Source organism: Meles meles, chromosome X (assembly GCF_922984935.1).
Source record: "Meles meles chromosome X, mMelMel3.1 paternal haplotype, whole genome shotgun sequence".
In the NCBI taxonomy this organism is placed as follows: domain Eukaryota; kingdom Metazoa; phylum Chordata; class Mammalia; order Carnivora; family Mustelidae; genus Meles; species Meles meles.
Window position 1 is genome coordinate 122,437,161 of NC_060087.1, and position 24,009 is coordinate 122,461,169.

At 40.7% G+C, this 24,009-nt stretch overlaps 1 pseudogene; it reads left to right on the plus strand.

Annotated features, from left to right (window-relative positions):
* The first annotated feature begins 21,394 nt into the window (after positions 1-21,394).
* Positions 21,395-21,864, plus strand: LOC123935251 (annotated as a pseudogene).
* The last annotated feature ends 2,145 nt before the right edge of the window (positions 21,865-24,009 follow it).

Here is a 24,009-nt window from a genome sequence, read left to right on the forward strand (position 1 = left end):
CACTTTCCTGCCTTAATGATAGAAGCTTAAATTGATACTGCCTTTTTGAAGGGAGGTCATGAAATATCCATGAACATAGAAAATGTCCATATTCTAACCAAGTTATTCCAATTTTAGCAAACCTTGTATCTCTCAAATGCAAAATTATGCATTCAGGTATGTTAAATGTTAAATTGCTTGTAATAGAAAAAATGAGAAAGCCTAAATGTTTACTGGTAGATAAATAAAGATGAATAAGATGTACGGGAAAATACCGATCTAGATCTATGCGTATGGAAATAAAAAGATCTTCAAAATAAATTATTAAGACAATAAAGTACATTATAGAAACTGCGTATGGTGTGATCACATTTTTTTAAAAGATTATTTATTTATTTATTTATTTATTTGACAGACAGAGAGATCACAAGTAGGCAGAGAGGCAGGCAGAGAGAGGAGGAAGCAGGCTCTCCGCAGAGCAGAGAGCCCGATGCGGGCTCGATCCCAGGACCCTGGGATCATGACCTGAGCGGAAGGCAGGGGCTTTAAGCCACTGAACCACCCAGGTGCCCCTGATCACATTTACGTTTTTTTAAAATATAAAAATGTGTACGTGTATGTAAGAGTATACTCCAAATGTTAAGAGGAGACCTTAACTTTTTGCTCAATATTCTTTTATTTTTAGTCTTTAAAAACTACCTCTTAAAAAAATAAAAATAAAAAAATAAAATAAAAACTGCCCCTTAATAACTTATCGCTAGTATTTTTTAAAATTTGAATTCCAAAAAGAAACAGATAGGGGCGCCTGGGTGGCTCAGTGGATTAAGCCGCTGCCTTCGGCTCAGGTCATGATCTCAGGGTCCTGGGATCGAGACCCGCATCGGGCTCTCTGCTCCGCGGGGAGCCTGCTTCCTCCTCTCTCTCTGCCTGCCTCTCTGCCTACTTGTGATCTCTCTCTCTGTCAAATAAATAAATAAAATCTTAAAAAAAAAAAAAAAAAAAAAGAAACAGATATATATTCAGATTCACTGAAACCAAGTCTCCAGGGGTGGAGATTGAGCATGTGTATTCTTTAAAGCTCAAGAGGGGATTCTGATGCACAGCAAGAACTGTGACTATAGAAAGTAGTCCAGCAGTACTTCAAAAACATTAAAGATAGAATTACCATACAATCTAGCAATTCTACCTCTGGGTACATACCCCAAAGAATTGAAAGAAGGTACTTGAACAGATATATGTACAGCCATGTTCATAACAGTATTATTCACAATAGCCAAAAGGCAGAAGAAACCCAAGTGTCCATAGATAGATGAATGAATAAATGAAATGTGGTGTACAGATATAATGAAATACTATTCAGTCTTAAAAGGAATGAAATTTTGATATCTGCTAGAAAACTTGAAGACATTATATTAAGGGAAATAAGCCAGGCACAAAAGGACAAGTAATGTATGATTCTACTTATATGAAGTAGTCAAATTTAGAGACATAAAGTAGAATGGTAGTTGTCAGAGACTAGGGAGGGGGAGAAAGGAGAAAATATTATTTAACAGGTATAGAGTTTCAGGTAGTAATGGTTGTACGGTAGAGTGAATGTACTTAACACCACTTAATGTCACTAAACTGTATATCTAGAGGCGCCTGGGTGGCTCATTGGGTTAAGCCTCTGCCTTCCGCTCAGGTCATGATCCCAGCGTCCTGGGATCGAGCCCCCCATCCGGCTCTCTGCTCCGCAGGGAGCCTGCTTCTTCCTCTCTCTCTACCTGCCTCTCTGCCTACTTGTGGTCTCTGTCTGTCAAATAAACAAATAAAATCTTTAAAAAAAAATAAAAAAAATAAAATGTACATCTAAAAACGATTAAAATGGGGGCACCTGGGTGGCTCAGTGGGTTAAACTTCTGCCTTCGGCTCAGGGCATGATCTCAGGGTCCTGGGATCGAGTCCCACATGGGGCTCTCTGCTCAGCGGGAGCCTGCTTTCCCTTCCTCTCTCTCTGCCTGCCTCTCTGCCTATTTGTGCTCTCTCTGTCTCTCTGCTAAAAAAAAAGAAAAAAAAAACGATTAAAATGGATAGTTTGATTCTTTTACCCCAATAAAACTATTGTAAATGGAATTAGATCAACTCAAAAAAGAAACAAGAATGAATAAATATTATTAAAATATTTAGCTGGATAAGGAATTCTCTAAAAACAAGATAACTTCCTGAAAATTCTTTTTTAAAAGGTTTATTTGTTAATTTGAGAGAGAGAGAATGCCCATGTGCCCACGGTGTGGGGAGGGTAGAGGAGAAGAAGAGAGAATCCTCAAGCAGACTCCCCACTGAGTGTAGAGCCTGACCCCATGACCTTGAGCTCATGACCTGAGGCAAAATCAAGAGTCAGATGCTCAACAGCCAGAGCCATCCAGGTGTCCCAACTTATAGAAAATTCTCATCAACAATCCATTATTTAGAATGATGAGGCCCACGGAGTGCCTAGGTGGCTCAGTCGCTTAGGCATCTGCCTTCGGCTCAGGTCATGATCCTAGGGTCTTGGGACTGAGTTCTACATCAGGGCTCCCCATTCAGTGGGGAGCCTGCTTCTCCCTCTGCTTGCTGCTCCCCCTGCTTGTGTTCTCTTGCTCTCTGACAAATAAATAAAATCTTTAAAATAATTAGAATTATGAGGCCCAGAGATACAGACCGACCCTCTCAAAAACTGACTGTCTCCTTTCTAAATCACACAGTGGTGGAGGAGATAAAGTAAAATGAGAAACTGTACTGCGGTTCTGCCTTATTTTTTGGCATCCTGTTCTCAAATTTGCAGCAAAGTCCTGGAGATACTACAGGATGGAGGACATCGTAGAAGGTGAAATCAGATTTGCAACTGTTGAGCAAGGTTGACTGAGCAGAAAAAACTGAACAGTAAATCTCCAGGTAAAACACAATGAGATACAGGGACAGCCACAATGACAATTATCCTGCTTGATTTGCTTATTTCAAAGAGACAAATAAGAAATCAAACAAACAAACAAAAAGGAGAAATATATCCCTGGGAGAGGACGTGACCAAGTGAAAGCTACCTGCTACCACAAGTCACTGTCCTTAGCTCTCCGCACAGGTTTTTAGTAGATGGAAGCTCAACTAGAAGTGCCACCAGTATAACAGGGTTAACAAAGAGTAAGGATCACTGCACCCCTGAAGAGATGTCTCCTCTCAAAGGCAGATCCTGATCAAAGACGACAAAGAACATACAACAGAGGGGAAAATACTCCCCTCCTGAAAAGCTTCTCTTGACTCTACAGTACCACTTGATCTGGTGTGCATTATCTTGCATTTTCTTTTTCTTTTTTTAAGATATTATTTATTTATTTGACAGACACAGATCACAAGTAGGCAGAGAGGCAGGCAGAGAGAGGAGGAAGCAGGCTCCCTGCTGAGCAGAGAGCCCGATGAGCGGCTCGATCCCAGGACCCTGAGACCATGACTTGAGCCCAAGGCAGAGGCTTAACCCACTGAGCCACCCAGGTGCTCCTTGCCTTTTCTTTACTGCAAACTCCTAAAAAAAATTTGTCTAGATTCCCTATCACCAAAATCTCTGCTCCTTATTCTCTCTTGAACCTGAACCAGCCAGGCTTGCTCCAACCATGCCTCAGAAACTACACGTATCAAGGTCAACAAGGAAGTTTATGTTGCTAAATATAGTGATCATTTCTCATATTATTTGATCAGAAACATTTGACACAGTCGACTACTCCTTCCTCATTGAAATTCATTTTTCACTTGGCTTCTAGTGCACTATATTTACCCAGCTGCAACTTTGCAGTCTATCTGCTCTTTCCTCATTTCCTGGTCTTCTAAAGGTTGCAATATGCTAGGCCTCAAACTTTTTACCTATTTTCTTTTATATCCAAATTCACTACTTCGGTTATCTCATCGTTAAGATGATCTAAACACGGATGACTCACAAATGCTTATCTTTGGTCCAAACCTTTCTTTGGCAATCTAGCTGCTTCGATCACATTTTTTACTTAACATCTTCATTCACGTGACTGATGGAAATACTAAACCTAAGTCCAAAATTTAGCTGCTAAACTTGCATTTTAAATCTGTTCCTCCTTACATATTCTCCACCTCAGCTGATGATGACGACTTTCATTACGCAGACCAAATACATGGCTTTTCCTCCTTGATTCTGCTCTCTTTCTCATTCTATATCTCAGCCATCTGTAAATCCTGCTAGCTCTGCTTCCGAAATATATCCAGATATGGGCCACTTCTCGCTGTCCCTACCACAAGCACCCTGGTCTTTGCCATCATATTCCTTTACTTGGATTACTGCAGAAGACTCCTTACTGGTCATTCTACCTTTACCCTGGCCCCCCTTTAGTCAGTTATCCACAAGGCGACGAGAAGTGATCCTGTTAAACATTTGTTAGATTGCGTCCCTTCTATCCTAACATTAACCAAAATCATCAAATTTTTAAACTTCCTCTATACATCCCAAGAGTTTTTACAATGATCCACACACCCAACATGAGCTGCTCCCTGTGCTTGCTCTCTGACATCGACCACTCTCACACATATGCACTCCACTCCACGTACAGTAGCTCGGTTTCACAAACACACCGAGCGAACGTCTACCTAGAGCCCTACCGCTGGCTCTACCCTCTGCCTGAGACAGTTTCTCCTCACTAGCAGCCTTCCATACTCCCTCACATTCCCATGTCTTTATATATCAACACTTCAGGAACACATTCCCTAAACACCAACTAAAACTGGAACTGTCCCCCACAATGTTTTCTATTCCACTCCACCTGCTTTATTTTTCTACCTCACATTTTATATACTATGTGTTTTACTTGCGTATCCTGCTGATGGTCTGACCCTTCCCATTGGCATGGAAGCTGTATAAAGGCAGATAGTTATTTCTGTTGCAATAGTCCAGCGTGTAAGATAGTACCGGGGCACATCACAAGCTCTCAACAACTATTCATTAAGTAAGTGACTATGCAGAGAAATAAAAAAAAATTTTTTTTAAATATCAACACTTTTCATTAAAAAGACAAGTTACAAAAAGTGACCTAAAATAACTGAAGGGACACATCTAATAGAATAGTGAAATTATCACAGGAATTTTTTAAAAAGCAGTAGAAACTACAAGGGGGTAGAAAAGACATTAGAAAAACTGTTGAGGCCTGGCTTGAGAAATTACTCCACAAACACATACAGAATAAAGTGACAGAACAAGAAGAGAGTACATGATAGATACAGATGACAAAGAAAAGTCAGCATTCATGGAATTTGCATTTCTTGAGAGATTGAAGAGAACAAAGGGAACCAAAAACAACGTTCAAAGTTCTTTTTTTGTTTTTTTAAACAATTTTATTTATTCATTTGAGAGAAAGAGAGAGAGAGAGACTAAGCAGGTGGAGGGGCAGAGGGAGAGGGAGAAGCAGACTCCCCACTGAGCGGGGAGCCCAATGCAGGGCTTGATCCCAGGACCCTGGGATCATGACCAGAGCCAAAGGCAGACACTTAACCATCTGAGCCACCCAAGCACCCCAACTTTCCAAGTTCTAATACTAGAGGAATCTCCTGAAGTGAAAGAAGGCATAAACCTAAATGTCAAAGTGACAAACAGTGTTCTAGGGAAAAAATATGAAATAATCAACCTTACAACATAACCTGGGGAAGTCACTAAATGTTAATTATAATGACTCCTACAGGTATTTAGGCAGAAAAAAAGCAAATCAGTTATATAAGGAGGAAAATAAGTCTAGTATTAGAGCTTTCCACAGGATCATTCACTACAGGAAGCCAACGGAGCAAAGTATACAAAATTCCTTGGAAAGTATAACTCCATAATTTTATAATTTGGAAACTCTCAATGTAAATAAGCATTTGAAAAATACTCTCAAATGGAAGTGGAACTCAAGGATTAGTAGCTTGAAAAAAATCAAGCCAATTCAGGTCATGATCTCAGGGTCTTGGGATCAAGCCCCACAATGGGCTCCATGCTCAGAGGGGAGTCTGACTGAAGACTTTCTTCCTCGCCTTCTGCCTCTCCACCTGCTCATGCTCTCTCTCCTCTAAAATAAATAAATCTTCTTAAAAAATCAAGCCAATTAAGAAATTAATAAAAGTAAACCACTTAAAAAAGTTATGGTTATAAAAGACATTGAGAATTTGGCCACTTTAATTATTTAATAAAGGTCAAATAATAAAGGAACATATACTAAGAAAACATAATCCAATGACAAGTGTTAAAAATATTGGTAATTTAAAAAAATAACATTAAAAAGCAAAAACTATAATACTAGTGGAGGAAGTGGAGATGTGTAAATGTGCTAAGTTTTTAAACTTTTTTTTTTTTTTTTTTTTTTTTTTTTAGTTTTTAAACTTTTATAGAAGAGTCAGTTGGCTGCACAGAACTATAAATTCAGTAAATGCAAGAATAAGCATATTATTAAAAGTTAAAAAGTAAATACTGTAATAAATAAATATGTTAAACATTAAGTACCTAAAGTACACAGAATAATAAGCAAAGATCACGTACTCAAAACTAGTATGAAAAGCAAAATACAGGTGTGAGGAGGGAAGACAGCAGTGAAGTAGGACCACCCTAGTCTTGTCTTGTCACATGAACGCAACTAAGTAACTATCAAATTATCCTAAATACCCCAGAAATCAACCTGAAGACTGACAGAACAAACTCTAAAACTAAAGGGAGAGAAGAGGCCATAATGAAGAAGGTAGGGAGTATGGAGATGTGGTTTAGGGGAGAAATGGATCATGGGTGTTGAGGATCACTAAAAATATACAAAGTTAACCAAAGCAGAAATGAATGATTAATAATGGGTAATCACATGTTAATTTTTTTTTAAGGGAAAGAGAGAGAAAGAGAGCATGGAAGTGGGGGAGTAGGGCATGGGGAGAGGAAGAGAAAGAATCTCAAGCAGGCTCCACACCCACTGCAAAGCCTGATGGGGGCTCCGATCTCTTGACTCTGACATCATGACCTGAGCCAAAATCAAGAGTCAGACATTTAACTAACAGAGCCATTGAGGCTCCCCAGATATTAATGATTTTGAATATCAAAAATGACAGAGCAATTAAATACTTCCAAGAGTTTGTTGTGTGAAAAAAATCAAGAAGATATAGAAAGCACTAGCTATTATAATCAGTAAAGAATTGAGAAAACACAAATACAGAAAATTATAAATTACATGGAGAAAGTAATTTTACATACAAATAATGTTTTAAGTGTAACAGAATAATTTGCAAAAATTTTATGCAAATAAACATAAAAATTTGGGTTAAATGACTTTATAGAACAATTACCAAAATTGATTCATGATAATAATACTTAAGCAATGTACTAATCGATATCCACTGAAGAAACTGAAAATATTTTATAAAGAGCAAATCTTCTCCATCATTTCCTACCCATATAATTTCACAGATGAGGTTTTGTTTTTGTTTTTGTTTTTTTCCTGCAGATAAGTTTATAAAATAGAGAAGACACAGATAATTTCATGGCTATTTAATCACAAACATAACAGGATGAAAACAACAGAACAATCTCACTGTGTATTACTGATACCAAAAGCTTAAATAAAGTATTGGGCAGGCCTACCTATAGCATGTTAAGAAAGTAGTATCAATCATTCCATATCTATTTCCTTAGTTAAACAATGTGGAAATTAAATAACCTCAAAGGAATTTCGCAAAGGTCAAAAGAACCAATCCATGTAAAGGGCTTGCAGAACAGCTTCTGGTTCATCATAAATGAATGGATGGATAGATGAAGATGGAGATACACATTTAGTTAGATTTATATTTAAGATTTATAATTAGGGCATGCCTGGGTGGCTCAGTGGGTTAAGCCTCTGCCTTCAGCTTAGGTCATGATCCCCTGGTCCTGGGATCGAGCCCCACATTGGGTTCTCTGCTCAGCAGAGAGGCTGCTTCCCTTCCTCTGTCTCTGCCTGCCTCTCTGCCTACTTGTGATCTCTGTCTGTCAAATAAGTAAATAAAATCTTTAAAAAAAAAAAAGATTATAATTAGGGGCACCTGGGTGGCTCAGTGGGTTAAGCCTCTACCTTTGGCTCAGGTCATGATCTCAGGGTCCTGGGATCAAGCCCCGCATCCGGTTCTCTGCTCAGCAGGGAGCCTGCTTCCCCCACCCCAGGCCTGCCTCTCTGCCTACTTGTGATCTCTGTCTATGTCAAATAAATAAAATCTTTAAAAATAGTAAGTAAACAAAATAAGTTTTATAATTAAGGTTTATATACGTGAACACTCATGCATACGTGCCATACCACGTTGCATGTCTCCTATGTTCCTATGTTTCAATCTTAGAGAGATATTACTATCAAAGGAATATATATCTGTAGTCAAAATTGGTTTAATAAAATCAAGTGTTTAATGTGTATGTCTTACACACTAAACTAAGGACAGAGTCCCCAGAGCAACTTCTACAAACCTATTTCCATTTTTCCTCTAATCCATTTTCCTCACATTTTTAAAGCTATTTCCATGACTATGTCCTCAGAAAACCCTGAGACAAGAGGGGTACCTGGATGGCTCAGTAGGTTAAACAACCAACTCTTGATTTTGGCTCAGGTCATGATCTCAGAGTTATGGTGTTAGGGTCATGAGATGGAGCCCTGCACCGGGCTCTGTGCTCAGTGGGGAGAAGGCTTCAGATTCTCTCCCTCTCTCCTCCCGCTCATGCGGGGGCGTGCACCCTCACTCTTTCTCTAAAACAAATCTTAAAAAATAGAAAACCTGACATGTGAACAAAGCTCATCAGTCATTGAATTTTTCCTCCTTACCATAACTGCTCCTCAGTACATTAGTGCTTGCTTAATCAATTGCACTTAACCCCCCGCCCCCCTCCTCAAGCTTCTCCAACTAAATTTCTTTCTTCACATTTTTTTTTAAAGATTTTATTTATTTATTTGACACACAGAGATCACAAGTAGGCAGAGAGGCAGGCAGAGTGAGAGGAGGAAGCAGGCTCTCAGCACAGCAGAGAGCCCAATGCGGGTCTCTATCCCAGGACCCTGGGATCATGACCTGAGCTGAAGGCAGAGGCTTAACCCACTGAGCCACCCAGGCGCCCCCTTTCTTCACATTCTTAAATTTAAATCACGAAAGCCAGGGTGCCTGAGTGGCTCAGTGGGTTAAGCGTCTGCCTTGGGCTCGGGTCATGATCCCAGGGTCCTGGTTTGAGTCCAGCATCCGGCTCTCTGCTCAGCAGGAAGTCTGTTTCCTCCCTCTCCCTCTGCCCCTCCCCCCTTCTCATTCCCTCTCTCTCTCTCTCTGTCAAATAAATAAATAAGATCTTTAAAAAAACAAATTAAAAAAAAATCACAAAAGCCAGAAACATCCTCTTGCTAGGTAGCTCCTTTCTCATAGACTCTGTCTAGGGGTGGATCCCAAATTTTCTTAATTCGGCAGAAGGAGAGCTAAATGCTGAGAATGCTTAAGCAATAGTAACTTTTATCCTGTTGTATCTATACGTATATCCTTGAATGCACAGGTGCCCACGCTCACAATCCATACATACTGTAACAGAGCTAGGCATCATTCCATATGAGCATAAACAATTACTGTCTTTTCAAAGGGTATATACTATTTCATTGTTTGGCTTAAATATAACTTATTTACGTGCACTCCTGCTAATAAATATTTAAGTTATTTGGTGTTTTTTTCTTGTTTGAATATATTCCAAATACCTTCAAATACCTCTGTGAATTTGTGAAAATATATGTGTGCAAGTGAATATATATGTGTATATGTGTGTGAATGTATACAAAATGTTTAAATACATATATGTTTTTATTATTATATATTATATATATTTTATTACTATATATAGCAATATATATTATTACATATCTGTATTCAGGATAAATCGCTAGAAGTAAAATTTCTGAGTCAAACAATATGTGAATTAAACATGCTGATAATGCCTGACTGATTTACCATCACACAGGAAGTGCTCAAAAGTCCCCAATTCTGCCTTCCTTACCATTTTTAAATATTTTCCAATTTTATAAGTGACAAATGTTAGTTCATAGTTATTTTAATCCCGAGCATGTGATTGAGATTAATCATTTTCATGTTTATCATTAATTTCTATGCCTTTTTACTATGATATGCTTTTTCAAATTCACTGCCCATTTTTATATTTTTTTTTTTTAGATTTTATTTATTTATTTGACAGAGAGAGATCACAAGTAGGCAGAGAGGCAGGCAGAGAGAGAGAGGTGGAAGCAGGCTCCCTGCTGAGCAGAGAGCCAGATGTGGGGTTCAATGCCAGGACCCTGGGATCATGACCTGAGCCAAAGGCAGAGGTTTCAACCCACTGAGCCACCCAGGTGCCCCTGTTATTTTTTATTATTAATATGTTAAGTTGCTTTATACATCAAAAAAATATAGTACTTTGTCATATGTGTGTTAATTTTTTCCAGTTTGCTGTTTCCTTTTGACTTTTGTGGTGAATGTAAGTTTGAAAAGTTTATAACATAATCGATTTTGTTTGAACTTCTTTGAACTTCTTTTTATTTAATGAAGTTTTATTTATCTTATTTATCTTATTAGGAGGAAAAGTCGGGGAGAATCTCAAACACACTCTGCACTGAGCGCAAAGTCTAATGCAGGGCTCAATCTCACAACCCTGAGATTCATGACCTGAGCTGAAACTGAGTCAGACACTTAACCGAGCCACCCAGGTGCTCCTAACATAATTGATTTTTTTATGTCTTTTAATTTTTTTTATCATTCTGATACTATCATGAAAATTATTATCAACAGAAATGTTTTTAAGTAATCTCTATACCCTTTGTAGTGCTCGAACTCATGACCCTGAGATCAAGAGTCACATGATCTACCGATGGAGCCAGGCAGGTGCACTGAAAATTATTATTATTATTTTTTAAGATTTTATGTATTTATTTGACAGACCGAGATCACAAGTAGGCAGAGAGGTAGGCAGAGAAAGAGGGGAAGCAGGCTCCCTGATAAGCAGAGAGCCCGATGCAGGGCCTGATCCCAGGACACCAGGATCATGAGTCGAGCTGAAGGCAGAGGCTTTAACCCACTGAGCCACCCTAGGCGCCCCTGAAAATTATTTTTAAAATTCCTAATTTTATCAAACATTTCTTCTTCTCCTTTTTGAATATTTTACGCAATGTTTTCCTAGTTAGCCACCTGTCCCAACAATATCCATGTAAGGAAAAAAAATTCCACCTTTCTTCACAGATTCAAAATGCTAAATCTGTGATATGCCATGTAGATATTTGGGTCTATTTCATAATCTTCTATTCTCTTGTTACTTGCTGGACTATCATAAAGGTCTATTAGTTATTAAAGACTTATAAGATGTACACCTAGACACTCATCAATCCTTTTCATAATTTTCTAGTTGTGCCTCTCCAGCTTCTGCCCCTTTATTCTCTGCTTCCTCATAAACTTCGCAACAAAACTGCCTATAGTAATTATCTTGATTTCCTTCCCTCCAATGCATTCTTGAACCCAATGGTTTCTACTAACTTTAAAATTAATTTCCGAAGCCCAAATCTCTTCTTGTCCAAGTTCAATATCTATCTATGTATCTATCTATATCTATCTATATCTAGCATGAGTCCCTTTGTGTGCATACATTCATGGGATAGGATAAAAGTGATTAATGTATGAATACAGGCCAACTATTGTTTTCTCAGTACCAAGCACTGATATGTATTTATTTGTTTATGTATTCCCTGTCTTACTTGTTAGAGTGCAAGATCCATAAGCCAAGGACTTTATCTTGTTTCATGCTGCAACTTCGTTCCTCGAGTATATTTTTCCTGGGTATGGGATGGAGTTAGTTCTTAAGCTTATAAGATCATTGGCTTCCAATGAACAGCAATTCCATAAGCCAAATGGTAGAGAAACTGTCTTCTTGGCGCCGGCTCCAGCAGATCTAAACACGACAGCTGCCCCCCTCCCCAGTGAACCTGTGTGTCACTTTAGCTGAAGGAGCATTTTTCTACACGAAATATACATTCTTTGGGGGGAAATTAGCTGATTACCAAGTGTGACACCATTTCCCTAGAAATCTAGAGGGTGAGAAAAATTCATATATTCCCCAGTCCATCCTCAACCCAGTATCGCACAGGGCACTCGAGTACTACTTTTTCACCTGACAGAATCTAACCCCCTTTCTCAAAGCCAAATGTGCTGGGTTAGTAAATCTCCTCCTGGGAATATATGTGCTTCGTTGAATCCATTGGAGCCACTCATCAGAGGACTTAATTGCCTGTCCCTGTGAGGCTGTCAGCCATAAGAACCGTGTCACTGATTTTAAAGGCAAAAAGTGAGTGTCTGAAGTTGTTCTGCTCTTAATGGATGGGGTGGGTATGTCATCAGTGACATTACCCAAAGTCATGCCTGTATAGGGAGCATAACGTGTCCTACTTATAAATATAGAACTTCATTAGGGCATCCACTCACTGCTCTTTCACTCTTCCTTTTCAAAAGCTTTCTGCTATTTGTCAATAATCAGGCCTATAGGTCTGACTTTGGCAGACCTAAGCTTTTTGCAGGGTAGATTAAGCTTCAGAAGCAAAAAGTCAATCAAAACAACATCTTAGTTAAAAGACACCTTCAGGCTTACCTACTCCCTACATTCTGCAGATAAAAAGGAATGGGAGTATGGAATGGCAATGCGTTTTCCCCAACAGGCCGCCACACTTCCAGGTTAACCTGAAGTAAATGCATGTAGACAATAAACAGAAGATGAATTATGATGAGTCTCACATCGGTCTCTCTGCTCAGCAGGGAGCCTGCTTCTCCCTACTTCTCCTACTCCCCGGGCTTGTGTTCCCTCTCTCTCTCTCCCTCTCTCTCTCTCTCTCTGTGTCAAATAAATAAATAAAAATCTTAAAAAAAAAGAATTTCTGAGGTTTTACATGTGTCGCTTTCTTTATAATCATTTCTGGAATTGGCAGAGTAAGGAATTCCAAATATTTATTCTTCCAGGAAAGCAAAGAAAAAAAAAAACTAGCAAAAATTGCAAAATCAACATTTTCAGAATTACAGAAATTAACAAAAGGCTTGCAACAATCCAAGGAATGTTTATTGGAGAAATATGGCTGAATCTCAGCAGAAAGCGTGAGCTTTATGGGGCTTTAGTTGTCCTATTCTCATTCTCCTCTCCCAAGCCCCACGATACACTTGAACACTAATGATCTCACAACCACAACAGTTCTTAAAATCAGTCACTGTAGGGTGCAGAATGTGTTTGGAACTCCCCATATCATCTAATCCCCAAATAATTGTTACTATTCGACTTGTTTGGCAGTTTCATGGAATAGCGCCATTTACCATACTTGTCTTTATTTGATATGATTCAAAGTTTTCTTAAGTGAAAGAGTCCTATCCCCAGGGTGTTTGTCAAAAACAACCAGCAGCAATTGTTTAATACTGCAGCTACAGTAGGTAGTGATATCAGTTGGGACAAGCAAGAGATTGTGCAAACATTAAAAGAAATACTTGAAAAATGAGATATCCATGGAGGGCTTTGAAAACTACACATTTCTTTGAGGATCTACAAGTCAGTGCACATGTGTAGGGTTGTGTGAGTGGCCAGAGAATATCTGAACACCCTCAAAGCTTTCAACTCAGACTGATCTTAGTTCCACTTCCGACTTGCGTAGAACCCTAAGACAGAATGGTCAACTGCTTGCCTAAGCATACATGTGGAAACCTGGAAAAAAATCAGGGATAAATCTTGGTTCAGTCATTTCATTAAACCTCATTCAATCAGTATCTTTCTACTTCATTTGTTGGATTATCAGAAAACCAAACTGTGAAGTCAAGGGAATGATAAGAAATCAGTATAGCGGATCATATACTCAATGAGAGATGCTGAGACCGGGAAAGAGACTGAGATCTGTGTATATGACATATACATATGAAATTTCACTTTTAAAGTCACCAAAGGTAGCTTATATTGCTACTGGATGTAGTTCTGCTCAGTCATCTGAATGGGTCAGTAGAGAACAAGAATGTAGATAAACTTTATTTACACAATGACCAATACCAAGGGAGCTCTAAATACCCTTTCACTGGCCTCAGATTCTTTTAGAGTTCCATTTGCCACAGGAATCACCAGGGAAGCCAAGGTACTACCACCAGAATGAAAGCAGTAAGCTAGTCTAATGCTTGCACCAGTTTGCTACAACTCCAATGTTTTTGTTTTTGTTGTTGAATCTCCATTCTATACAAATTTACCTAACCCTATCCTAGCAGTTTTTAAGCACACGGGTAAAGAGGGGGATTATAAGACTTCACCAACATGCAAAACCCAAGAACTTTTCAGTTTAATGGATCTTTTATACCTCCCCAGAGAACAGTGAAAGGTACATGATTAAGGGCCAATGTTCTAAGGTTTTCGGAACAAAGGAAGTTTCCCCCAGTATTTAAAAAAAAAAATTAAATAAAACTACTAGCAACTTTCAGAAAACAGATACCCACTATAAAACTTAAAAAGAAAATGAATAGCTCCCATATCCATTTCATTAAATTAATGCACCCTAAACAGTCTCACCTGTCTTTCTGACACACACACACACACACACACACACACACAAACACGCGCGCATGCGCGCAGACGTGCACACGCAGACACTTAGGCAACCTTTAAGAACTAGATAAGAGGGGCGCCTGGGTGGCTCAGCGGGTTGAGGCCTCTGCCTTCAGCTCAGGTCATGATCCCAGGGTCCTGGGATCGAGCCCCGCGTCGGGCTCTCTGCTTGGCTGGGAGCCTGCTTCCTCCTCTCTCTCTCTCTGCCTGCCTCTCTGCCTACTTGTGATCTCTATCTGTCAAATAAATAAATCTTTAAAAAAAAAAAAAAAAAGAACTAGATAAGATTAGTAGAAAGTTGTTTTGTATGCCAGGACCCTTTCCCTTCATATAGAAAATTCTTCATGAAACCCCAGGCACCTCCATTTCAACCAGGAGGTTCTAGTGAAACCCTCTGTTTTTTCTTTCAGTCATGGTTATTTAGTTTTGTGCAGCTGATCAAAGTGGGGCAAATATTAGTACCCTGACCCACAACTACACGTCACCGATCTAGGGTTATGAACATGACTGAAGCCTAGCCAGACAGAATCCTAAGTTGAATTCTTTTCCAGAATGCAACAGGGGAAAAGAGATCCAGTCTCCTGCTGAGTATGATGCAGAAACTTGAAGCATGAGAACTTCTGGTGGATGTGTTTTGTATGGTTTGGAGAAAATCTGATTGAGTGAATAAAACCAACCCAGAAAGAGAAGTAGAGATGAGAGATGGAGAGAGAATCTAGATGATTTTGGAGTCCATTGCTCCAGCTGTCATAGACGCCATTTGAACCACTGCCATTTCCACGGTTACATGAGCCTCAGAATAAATCCTCCTACTTGCTTTAGCTGGTTAGAATTAAGTTTCTGTCAGTAGTGACCAAAAAAGTCCTGACTAATATGGGAAGGAATTTAACCATAGCCAAGTTGGATAGAGAGCAAGGAAAGCATTAGGTAAAGAAGACTTCAGAAAGAAGATAGTATGTTACCTGGATTTGGAAGATAAGCAGACCATCGCCCATCATAGAACAAGGGAATATAATCCTGTAGTCACAATGACATCAAGATAGATGGGTGGAGGACGAGATGCCCTAAGCTTTATGGGACATACGTTCAGAGAAGTCCAGAATAAAATTCAAGTATATCTCAGGGGAGAAAACTAGCCAGCAAATATGACTCTATTAGTTAAAACATCTAGTTGCTATTTGAAGCCAAGAAAGAGAAGACATCATCCAAGGAGAGAGTAATATATGAAAAAGAGGCTTCTGACAGAACACTGAGGAGCACTGCGTTTAATAGACCAGGAGATCAAAGGGAACTGGCATAGGAGCTAAGAAGAAAAAATAAAAAATGGTAGGAGAACCAAAAGAGAATAGTACCTCAGAAGCCAGACAAGAAAGAGAGAGAGAAAAAAAGCAGTAAATGTGCCTCAGGATAGAGAACTAACATAAGAAACAAATGACGCAGGCAGGAAAATGTTAAAGACTATTGTCCTGGTCTAGGCAAGAGAAAATAAGGATGATGGTATGTACATAGTAGACAGGAGATACTAGGGAAACATTTTTTAGGTATTCGTTTTCAAGATTTGGTTATTATTTGGATGGAAAAGATCAGAAAGGGATCACCTGGGTGGCTCAGTCAGCTAAAAGCCTGACTCTTGGTTTCAACTGAGGTCATGATCTCAGAGCCATTAAATCGAGCCGCACGTCAGGCTCTGAGCTGAGCACGGTCTGTTTGAGATTCTCTTCCCCCCACCTCTGTCCCTCCCCTGGTTCATGTGAGAGCTCTTTCTCTCTCTCAAATAAATAAAATCTAAAAAAAAAAAAAAAAAAAAAAAGGCAGAGAATGGCAGTTGGGGGATGTTGCCCAGATTGCTGGCTAGGACTACTGGGTATATAATTTAGTACCATTTACTGAGCCAAGAAATATAGGCTGAAGAGCTGTTTAGTAGGAACAATGATAAGTTCACCTTTGGATACACTGATTTTTATTTATGTATTTTTTTAAGATTTTGTTTATTTATTTGACAGAGAAAGAGAGAGATCACAAGTAGGCAGAGAGGCAGGCAGAGAGAGAGGAGGAAGCAGGCTCCCTGCCAAGCAGAGAGCCTGATGTGGTACTTGATTCCAGGACCCTGAGACCACGACCTGAGCTGAAGGCAGAGGCTTAACCCACTGAGCCACCCAGGTGCCCCCATTTATGTACTTTTTAAAGGTTTATTTATCTTAGAGAGAGAGCACAGAGTGGGGAGGGGCAGAGGGAGAAGTAAAGAGAGAGAATCTCAAGCAGACTCCACACTGTGCATGGACCCTGTTGCGGGGCTCAATCTCATGACCTGATCACGACTTGAGCTGAAACCAAGAGTTGGATGCTTAACTGACTGTGCCACCCAGGCCTCCTGGGTACGTTGATTTTAAAAGTTTGTATTCTGTAGTCAAGTATATATGCCAAGGAAAGAGTTGAATATGAAGTTTTGGAGCTCAAAGATCTGTGCTAGAGATACAATGTTATTAGTCATCTGCTTATATCTGAACGCAAGGAGTATGTGATTTTGCCTACGGCAGAAGTGAGACATGAAGGGGGACAAAGATCCCTGAGGAAATCCAACATTTAAGGGTCAGCTAAATGATGAGTCCTCGAAGGAGAATTCTGAAAGAGCAACTAGAAAGGTAGGAGGAGAATCCAAAGGTTTCTTAAGATTCAAAGGAGTGCTCCTGAGTAGTCAGCTCTGTCAGATGTAATCTAGCTGTGTGGTGAAAGGAAGACTGAAACGATTACTTGGACAAATATGGCGGTCATTGGTAACTATGGAGTAAGACATTTTTGTGGAAACACTGATGGTGGAGAAATAGGAAAAGGCTGAAGTGGTTTAAAAAGTAAAGAGATCATAAGGTAATGAAGATACAAATATAGGCAACTCTTAAAAAGTTTGCCTCTGAAAGGAAGGAGAAATAAAGAACCAGCTGAAGGAGGAACGTTTTAGTGCCACTGCAAAGACATATATGTATTTTTTAATATACCTTCTCACTGATACTGGTGTGACACCAGATCATGAAGTGTCTTAAACACCATCCTAAGGAGTCTGGAATTTTTTCCTACAATGTGGGACCATTGTATATGTGCTGCCGAAGCGAGGACGACAATTGGGACCATTGGAAATGACAAAAACAGATCTAGATTTTCGTTAGAGCAAGAGGGTTTTTAAGGGTAAGATCAACAAGAAGAGACAAACTAGATGACTATTACAACAATCCAGCTGAGGGGCACCTGGGTGGCTCAGTCGCTGGGCGTCTGCCTTCGGCTCGGCTCATGATCCTGGAGTCCTGGGACGCAGTCCCGCCTCGGGCTCCCTGCTCAACAGGAAGCCTGCTTCTCCCTCTCCCACTCCCCCTGCTTGTGTTCCTTCTCTCGCTGTGTCTCTCTCTGTCAAATAAATAAATGAAATCTAAAAAAAAAAATCCAGCTGAGAAATAATAAATGTCTAAAATAAGGCAGTTGTGGAAGTGCCTGTTGGCTCATTTGGTTAAGCATCTGACTCTTGGTTTCAGCTCAGGTCATGATCTCATGGGTCCTGAGATCCAGCCCTGCCCTGGCCTCCATGCGCACAGGGAATCTGCTTGAGATCCTCTCGCTCTGCCACTCCCCCACTCAGGATCGCATGCGCACACGCATGCTCTCTCTTAAATAAACTTAAAAAAAAAATAAGGCACTTGTCATGTATTTAGGGCTATTAATGAGATGGAATTAACAGGATATGGAAGTAAAACTAACAAGAACATTAAGGATAACCTGTAAATATTACTCCTGAGTGAATGAGTCAATGGTCATGTCATATACAGGACTGGGAACACAGGAGGGGTAATTTATGAGTAAGGTAATGATTGGATTTGAATACGCCGCACTTGTGAAATACACAAGTGAAAATATGTACCAGATGTACGGGAGATGGAAGCTGGAAAGAGATGATTATGTAAAAGAATGACTGCACTTGGGGCACCTGGGTGGCTCAGTTGGTTGAGCGACTGCCTTCAGCTCAGGTCATGATCCCAGAGTCCTGGGATCGAGTCCCACATCAGGCTCCCAGCTCCCTGGGGAGTCTGCTTCTCCCTCTGACCTCCTCTCTCATGCTCTCTCACTCTGTCTCTCTCTCAAATAAATAAAAAATTTAAAAAAAAAAAAGAATGACTGCACTTAACATGTCTCATTGCATAGAAGCCTGGTGTAAACTCTCAGGTTCAAAATCCAGAAACATCTTTTGCTTGAAGGTACACTTTATGTTTTCATTTTCCTAGATCGAGTATATATAATCATGAAATATACAGTTTCATTAGTTGAAAAGGTTTTCCCTCCCTAGCAAACTATGTATCAAGAGTTCTACACAAGAGTCATATAATTCAGTAAAATCCCAGAGGAGACTTCAGGGGAGAAATAACTACCAAAGAAACCAACACATTTGGACTGACAACTCTAAATGATGTATTTTTTGTTTTCACTGAAAAATAAGCAATTCTCTGGCTTGGTTTATTATTAATATCATCTCTCTCATATATGCTTGGAAATTACCCACCAAGACACATAATTCATCTTAAATATGCAGTACCCTATGTTTATCTTGATGGGTTGAGGTTAGCTGACTTTATGGAGCCCAGGAATGTGTACAGCTTTCAAATCAGCTTCAGCTCATTTTATTTGGAAGAGTGAGTTTAACACTTTAAACGAAATTTTGGGAAAATTACTGTATCACATTTGTTTCCTGTGTCAGAGTGACATGTAAGTCTGTATATGAATTTTATTCCTAACTGCCGTCTCCAAAATCAGGGGACCCTAACCAGGAAACTTTCTTGTTTGCAGGCATTCTGCCAAATTTTGACATCCGGCCAGACACAGTAGAATGCATACTTATTTCCTCAGTGATATGGTAGGTGTGAAACTCATTTCTGCTTATGAATACAATATTTTTTTAAGTTTCTTAGTTACTTTACTTTGTAGATCTTTTTTCTTGAATATATTATGCTATAGAAAGATTCTTCTGTGGTTGTGATTCATTAACTCTAGGCAATAATAGACATGGTGTGAGAAGGACAGTAATATTTAACAAGCAGATTGAGACTGACTGGAAATGCCAGTCTATGGATGCCAGTCTCCATAAGTGACCCTGAATAAGCCTCTCCAAGCCACAGACTCTCTATACAATGCAAACATTATCTATTAGGAAGCACTAGATAACTAACTGCATTCATAAATTCTTACTTTATGTTCCCGTTCTGGGTTAAGTTCTGTTTCTCCATCCTCCTATTGTAGTCTGAGAAACTTGATTACTGGCCTTCCTACGTTACTTTTAAAGGTTCTGTGCAGGGCGCCTGGGTGGCTCCGTTAGTTAGGCGCCTGCCTTCAGCTTGGGTCATGATCTCAGGGTCCTGGGATTGAGCCCAGCATCAGGCTCCCAAGCAGGGAGCCTGATTCTCCCTCCCTCCTGCTCATTCTCTCTCTCAAATAAATAAATTAATTAAATTAAAAAATAAAAAGGTTCTGTGCACAGGCCTGTACTATGAGGATTTTTATGTTTTATTCATCATCCACACAAAGCAAAGGGCATAAAGCCACAGTAAGTGCTCAGTAAAGCTCTATTACACTGAATATTTTTCCATTTTCATCCCATCGATCTCACTTGCGTAGGATTAACCACTGGTCTTTGCAGCTTTATCATTATCTCTCCACTTTATTATTTTTTTTTTATTTTAAAGATTTATTTCTTTGCTTTGGAGAGGGAGGCTGCACAAGCAGCTGGGAGAGGTAGAGGAGGAGGGGCAGAGAGACAACCTCAAGCCAAATCCATGCGGCGCTCAGAGCCAGACATCGGGCTCGGTCTCACAACCCTGAGATCAAAACCAGAGCCGAAAGCAAAGGTAGGGGCTTAACAGACAGAGTCGCGCAGGCGCCCACTATCTATCCGTTTTAAACAGGTCAGAGGAGTACTCATGTCAATCAGAGTTTGTTGCTGAATTACAAAATGCTGAACTTAATTTGCAATAGCAAGACCCTGTTTTAATTGTTATTAATTCTGGCTGATGATATAGCTTAAAGCCATACCATGCATAATAGATTTGGTTTCTGATATAAAATCTATGAAGGATATAAGGTAGGTCAAGGCCCTCCAGTCTCAAGACAATCAGAAATTTACTCAAACCCAATCTTAGGATAGACAAACTAGCAAGTGAAGGATGATTTTGAATAAAAATAAGTGTAAGTTTATTTCTTTATTGAAGGTGAAGAAAAAGTGAGAAAACTTCATAAATAAATCCATGCCCCAGAGCAGTTTGCAGGACTGAAAACAGGCCACTGACAGAGCATGCTGAAATGGGAAAAAAAGATCAATTATTCAAATTAATTTCAAGTCAATAATTCAGCAAGAATATATTGTGGATATGGTCAAGTCACTAGTACTCTGCGGGCAATGCAAAGCCATAACAGATTCGGTGCCTAACCTCAAAAAGCTGGTCACCTAGGGAAATAAAGAAACAAAAGCAGGTCACTACCATACCAAAGACTATAAGGGGATGTTAGGGCAGAGGTTCAAAAGTACCATAGAAACACAGACAGTAAGAGAAATGCAATTGACCAAGGATTGAGGATGGAGGGAAGGCCTGACAAAGAAAGGGACATTTAAACTGGACAGTCCCTCGAAGGACAGATGGTTTTTTGACAAGAAGGCACTAGGAGGGTTAGGAGGGTTAGGAGGGAAACCAACGCCTGGCTCAGAGCAGTAGCCTCGTGGTGGCCCCCGAGGGCTTCCTCTGGCCAGTGTTCCTCCCACCCATCTACAGCATGGGAAGTATCTTCTCAAACCACTTTAACGGCCTTTTTGGCAAAAAAGAAATGCACATGCATTCTCATGGTGGGCCTGGATGCTGTAGAAAGACCACCATCCCGTACAAACAGAAGCTGGGTGAGATCATGGCCACCGTTCCCACCGTAGGCTTCACTGTGAAAACCATGGAAACCGTGGAGGACAAGACCATCAGCCTCACCGTGTGGGACTCAGGTGGCCAGGACAAGGCCCTGCCTCTGTGGCCCCACCGCTTCCAGAACACGCAAGGTCTCATCTTCACAGCTGCCAGAAGTGACAGAGAGCAGGACCTCCCCAACCCCACGAATGCAGCTGAGATCATGGACAGGCTAGGGCTGCACTCCCTGCACCCCTAGAACCGGTACAGTCAGGCCACCCGAGCCACCACCGGGCCGGGCTCTATGAGGGACCCAACTGGCTGTCTGATCAGTTCCGGAACCAGAAGTGAGCCGCGCTCCCCCCGCACCCCTGCCGACTCCCCACTTCCACCCTGCTTTACTCTCCTGTGGTGTGAGAGCCAGAAGCTGTCTACACTGTCGGTCACAGCGTGCTTCCCCAGGCTGTCAATGCGTAGACACAGCCAGTAGCCAGGTTTTTACTTAATGTAAATTGTGTTTGCTCCCAATGAGGCCGGTTGTGGAACTCCTCTGCAGTATCACTCAGCCTTTTCTTCTTCTTTTTTTTTTATTGTAAAGAGAAAATCAACCCACTGTTCAATTCTGAGAAGGGATTTCGGGCGCACGGGGCCTCCAGGAGCTCCCGAGTCAGATCAGCCCGACTCGCCTCCTTGGGCGTTAGATCTGTGTTGAGATCCATTTTGGTGGTTGGTTTTTAAACTGAACTCTGCATTTTAAAAGCAGTTACATATAAAGATAAGGAGAACTGAACCCACAGAAGGGAGAACCTTCCTATCAGTTCTGCGGCAGCGGCCCGTCCACCGGGAGATGGAGCAGAACCAGCCACGGTCCCTCGTGGTCACCACAGGGTCCCTGTGATTCGCTCTGTCTTGGGTCATCCCACATTCCCTAGCGTTTGGACTTGTACTTGGGCTTACACAGCTGTCCAGGAGACAGACAAGCACTGCAATTACAGCTACTGGAACAAAATCTCTTAACTATTAAAAAAAAAGGAAGGGAGCACCCGGGTGGCTCAGTTGCATAAGCAGCTGCCTTTGGCTCAGGTCATGATCTCCAGGTCCTGGGATCGAGCCCTGCATAGGGCTTCCTGCTCCGCCTCCCTGCTTCTCCCGCTCCTGCTCCCACTGCTTGTGCTCTTTCTCTCTGTCAAATAAATAAATAAAATCGTACCAAAAAAAAAAAAAAAAAAAAAAAGGCGACATGAGGAGCACCGGTAGAGGCGAAGGCCCGAAAGCGGCAGCAGCTGTAAGCATCCACCCCGCCGCACCGAAACGCAGCGCACTGGATATGCTTGGTGTTTACAGCCTTGGCTCGCCAGCATCTCTTACCTCTTTCTTCTAGGAATGGTACCCAACAAATCTCCTGCAGTTGGTATTTTACTTTGTGTCCCTTTCATTCGGTTGGAACTGAACTGACTCCAGTAGGGTGAAAAGTGCAAGACCCAGGCCAGGCCAGGTGGTTCCCAGGACCCCCTCAGCCACAGTGATGAGTTAATGAGTGAACCTGAGACTTCAGCTGGTCCAGTTAGAGTGAATCCTCGCATCTGTACTGAATTCACCGGAAAGAGATCTACTCTCTTTACTCCTATACTCGAACTGGGGCAGATTTAGCAGGTCACTGGATAAAGCCCGATAGTGCAGACAACACAGGCGAGGGCAGAGCTAAGAGCGGAGACACCCCAGGCCGGGGTAACCGTGTTTTGGCTCCGAGTTCAAGTCTCACTCGGGACTTTTTTATATACGCGAACAAATTCTCCATCTTTAAAGCCTGTTTGGTTAGGTTTTCTGTGGTATGCCCTAAGGGACCTTGTCAAATATTCACAGAATGAGAGACTATATAAGAAATATCTTGAAAATTAGGGTATAACTTGCATCGGATACTTGTCTTTTTTTTTTCCCATCTTTCTCCACCAAAGCACACAGGATGCTTTCTTGAAGATCTAACTAACCAGTGGGCTAGTAATGAAGCTATGAAAGGTATGGGCGCCCAAGGCCTCGGCAGCTCATTGGTCTTCTGGTGGGGCTCCTTACTTTTCCCAGTCTTGCGGCAACCAGTTAACAAGCAGCCATCTCCTGGATCCCAAGTGCTCACTAATTTATTTTGAAAAGTCGCAAAGCTGCTGCCACAACCATCTCAAATCTCTGCAGGATGTGATTTGCAAGAACAACTTTGAATATAATTCTCTTATCTTAGAAAACTACCATTTTATAGACATACATACAGAAGAATACTACTTCGCTAAAAATAGGTTGCCCTCAGTTATGCTCAAAAAAATATAAAAGATCTTAAAAAGAAAGGTGAGGTCGATGGAAATTATGAAAACTTCCTTTTAGCGGAGGATAGTTAGAGCCTTTAAAATGTTAATAACAATAATCCTCGCTGATTTTATAACATTCCATTGACTACTTCCAAAAACATTCACGAATGCCTACTGTGCTAGATGTTTTGCCAACATA